Genomic DNA, 4,651 nt, shown 5'->3' on the forward strand with positions numbered 1-4,651 from the left:
CCAGGAGTGACCAGGAATAACGGTCACAAGCTGGCAGAGGGTAGATTTGGGCTAGATATCAGGAGGCACTACTTCACGGTCAGGGCGGCTAGGATCTGGAACCAACTTCCAAGAGAAGTGGTGCTGGCTCCTACCCTGGAGGTCTTTAAGAGGAGGCTAGATGTACACCTTGCCAGGGTCATTTGACCCCAGTACTCTTTCCTGTCATGGCAGGGGGTCAGATTCAATGATCTGTTCAGGTCCCTTCCGACCCTAGAAACTATTAAACTATGAAACCTCCAAGGATGAAGTTTCCACAATGTCTTGGGGTAACCTGTTCCAGTGTTTTCCCTACCCTCTTAATGAGAAAACTCTTCCTAATATGTAACCTAAACTTCCCCTGCTGCAACTTGAGACCATTGAATCTTGTTCTATCATCTGCCATGACTAAGAACAATCTAGCTACATCCTCTTTTGAACCTCTCTTCAGGAAGTTGAAGGTTTCTATTAAATCCCCTCTTGTTCTTCTATTCTGTAGCCTAAATAAGCCCAGTTCCCTCAGCCTCTCCTCATAAGTCATGTGCCCCATCCTCCTCACCATTTCTGTTGCCCTTACCTGGACTCTGTTCAATTTGTTCACATCCTTTCTGTAGTGGGGGGCCCAAAACTGAACACAGTACTCTGGATGTGGCCTCACCAGTGCTGAATAGATGGGAATAATTACTTCCTTTGATCTGCTGGCAACACGCCTAACAATGCCGCCCAGTATGCAATTAGCCTTCTTTGCAACAAGAACACACCATTGGCTCATATATGAAATTAGCATTGTTAATTTCCTTGGCTTGACTGGAAACAATACGGATCATAGTAAGCATCGGAAAACTCAAGTGAACCAGTTCTTATGAGAGTGCTAAGCTAAATTTGCAATGCATGGATATTTGCATAGTTTGCTAAGGTAGATAAGCACTTGTGGACCAAACTAGTTGTGGAAGTAGGTAGGGTGAGGATGAGAAATAAAGAGAGATGTTTTGACCTTTTAATTCTTTATAATACAAATATTAAAAATAAATGGTGAAAGTGCAACTGCATGGGGCCCTCCCAGGAGCCAAGCATGAAACATTTGTCAGTGACCAAAAAAACACCATGTGGTGATACCTCCCCAAAAGAGGGGTCCTCAGGTATTCAGTGCCCCATCGTGCTCACCTCCCTGGCTGCTATACCCACTAGCCCTTTGGGGAGTCCTGGTTAGCAGCTGCCTCATGAGCTCCACAACCTCAGATCCTACAAGAAGCAGACCATGACACTGCTGGCCACCAGCAGCACTAGCCCCTCCCTGGGGAGGTTAACCTGGCCCGGCACCAGCCCACTGCACACTGTGGTTCAAGGATACTTGGCACAAGCAGATGCCATTGCCAATGAGGAGGCCCATGATGATCTGCCAGCCTCACCATCCCCTCACACATGGTACGTCCTGTGCTGGGGGGGGTGTTCTCCCATTCCCCACTTGCCCCTGTCCCTGGCTCCTGCCCCCACTCCTTGCCTGGCCCTCCCACACTCCCCTGGACCCAGGTCCCCGCCACCTCTACAGCATACAGAGAGGCAGAACACAGATCAGAACTTTACTGAGCAACTCATGTCCCCACAGCTGTGTGGGCAAGGGACTCTCACACCCCAAGGAAGGCATCAATGCTGGCAACAATCTCCTCCTTGGTAACACAGTGGCAGGGGCATGTACCACTGTCACAGGTAGCCCTCATGATAGTAGCAGAGGTTGTGGGGCAGCCAGGGCTTGTCCCCATGCCATCAGGGTCCCAAACCAGGAGCATAGGTGTGCTCAGGGCACCAGGAGGATCATCAGCAGGGCATAGTGGCTTGGGCATCCCTCAGGTTGCAGAAAAAGCTCAATCTGCACATCTCAGGGCATGCATACCAGGGACATGCTCAGGGTGTAGTGGTGGTGTGTGTATGGGGGGGGAATGGCCCCTGGGTGCTTCCCTGGGGAGGGGAGGAATGTGGCCAGCCCCTCCCCCCCGCCGTTTGTCTAGGAGACCCACACAGCCTGAGACTGAGCACTGTGGGCTGGGTGGTAGCATAGCAAGGCACTTGGCCTGCAGACAGAGGGTGGGGGCAACCGGGATCTGGAGCTGTGGAAGCAGTTGCTGCCAGCAGCTTGGCCTGTCCCACCCTGGGAAGGGGGCAGGGGAGGCAGATTGCCTGCAGCCTGCACCCAGGAGGCCACCAGCCCCAGGGGAGCAAGTAGGGGTGAGGGGCTTGATCACCAGCTGCCTGGGCTCCGGCCTACCTGGCTGACTTACCACGGTCCCTGTGCACCTGTGAGAAGCCAAGTCCTAGTGTGAGGCTGGGCAGTGCACGGCCCCTGGTGCAAAGCAACTTATCTCTGAAATATTTCAGACTCTCACAAAAGGCTTCTGTCCCTTGCCTCTTCAGGTCCAACTTCTGGACACAGGGGAGAAATGTACTTGGCTCTCCTGAAGCCTGGGGTGGGGGGACACTGCTGGGGTCAGCACCATGGCCAGCAGGAGCATGGAACACTGGGCATTGCTGGCAGGTGCAGCCATGGTGCAAGGAGGCAGGGTGGGCAAGGAGGGAGCTGCCGCATACTGCCCCTGCACTGGGCATGTGGCTCCTGGGCAAGGAAGGGGCTGGACAGGCATCAGAGTTTTGGGCTGTGTTTTAAAGACGGCTGCCAAGTGCTGGCAGCTAAGTCTGGCTTCAACATGGCTGCCAAGTGCTTGCAGCCATATGGCCAGAGGCTGGAGCTCCCCCCAGCCCCCAGTGGCCACAGGGGAACATGGCAGGGCTTGAGGTATTTGGCACTAGATTTAGTGATAAATCTCTACACGTGTAGACACCTGCCAAAAATTAAGCTAATATACAGTAAATTTAGTTGCAACTAATGGCACATGTAAACGAACCTAGTGTTGCCATTCCAGTTCTAAACAACCTTAGCAGGACTAACCATCCAGCTCCAGTACTTTTGAGAATTTAATTCAAGCAAAGTTTCTGAACTTTTTATTTTTGCCTATCGCTACCTGTTATGTGATTAAACATGTTCTGAACAGAGAGTAACAGAGAATAACAATCATTGAATAATACATTATACACAATGTTTTTTATTCTGCACAACTATGTCAGACATGTTGTTTCAGTTTCTGAAACACTTTATGATTCCTAGTATGTAAATCAGCATGGAAAAACACATCATTAAAACAAGTTATACTCTACATACCAACCTCTTGGGGGACACTACCGGACATTTCCAAATACTCAGTCTACCCATATCTCCTGAGACACAGTTGAGAATTGATTTATATTGCCCACTTCTCATCTCCTACACAGCCTTGATGTTTTCTTAATGTGATATATTACCTTCTAGTGTTACCTTCCCTGTTTTTTAACCTACTTGGGTTTACAGTCAGATAATCCACAGAAACGTGCTTCCTGCTTAGTATGCATGGCCAAAACTGAACTAAAAGTAAGAAACTTTTAGATTCTCCTGTCATTTACTCAATGATAAATACTTTTGGTGGTAATTGAAAAGTTTACTATTCCACCAATCAACTAAAAATAAGCTATTAGATATATCAGTATCAGCTTTATGGCATGAAAATGACTAGTTTTTTTTTATACCAAATATTGTCTGTTGCCATTTAAAACTATTTCATGGTTTTAAAAAAAGTAGAGCAGAAAAAGAATGGTGCAAGACAAGGAAAATATCCAACTGATTAATTATATTTTCTTACAAATAATATTCAGTTTACAATTAAGGTTACTTAAATGTATTTCATCACAATACTACAAATGCTAAAAACTAGGGAGAACCTGGGTGAAGGCAAACATCACATTGATTTGTCAACCCTTAGTTCACAACCTTCATGGTGCTTACCACAACAATGCATTTTTTAATGTTGCAGAGGGCAGGTTAGATCTGCATGTTACCGAATAACTAAATGAGAGATGTATAGCTTAAGCTCTCCGTTTAAAATTCCCAGTTTCATTTAGTTTGTGTGCTTATCACCTTCAACTGAGATGCATCAAAGAACAAAAAGCCATTCTGCAATGTACAACCTTAGCTCTGACCTTCTCCTCTCTCGTTACTTACTAAGTGGCAATCATACTCTTGTCCTAGCATTTTTACATATACTTCACCAGACAAAGGATACAAAGTTGATCATGTATTCTGTATTTTCTTTGCTACAAACAACTTATTTCCTTTATTATTAAAGCTAAGTGGCAAACTCTTCACATGTATAAATTTGTGAGTACAAACAAGTGTATACTTTCAACATGCTCTAAAAACTGTTTTTAAGCATATTATGTTTCCTCATTAAAAGATTGAGAAGCAAGTTCTATGAATGAATCCATTTCTACTAGATAGATGAGACGTTCTTATACTCCTAATGGGAAAAAAAATCCCTTTTGGATTATGAGAAGAGAAAATGTTGTGGGGGAAGAACTTGTTTTATTTAAATTGATGGCATGAGAATAACATTACTTTCCTAACAGATGAGATTGTAGGATCGTCTCTCAGGGAAAAAAATAATGACAGGATGATTTTGTTATATCTTAATACAATCCTGAGATAAAATTGACAGATACTAGAGTTTTCAACTAACACCACTAAGAAATTACTGATAATATACATTTAAAC

The 4,651-nt window shown here is 45.5% G+C and overlaps 1 long non-coding RNA gene across 1 annotated transcript in view; it reads left to right on the plus strand.

Annotated features, from left to right (window-relative positions):
* LOC109299806 overlaps positions 1–4,651 on the plus strand; it is a 22,970-nt gene that overhangs the window by 7,981 nt on the left and 10,338 nt on the right. Inside the window, exon 2 of the long non-coding RNA XR_002098008.1 lies at positions 3,176–3,178. This is a non-coding gene — a long non-coding RNA (uncharacterized LOC109299806). The remainder of the gene's footprint in view (positions 1–3,175; positions 3,179–4,651) is intronic.

The sequence above is a fragment of the Gavialis gangeticus genome, unplaced genomic scaffold (assembly GCF_001723915.1).
Source record: "Gavialis gangeticus isolate Ggan-Ray unplaced genomic scaffold, GavGan_comp1, whole genome shotgun sequence".
Taxonomy (NCBI): Eukaryota; Metazoa; Chordata; order Crocodylia; family Gavialidae; genus Gavialis; species Gavialis gangeticus.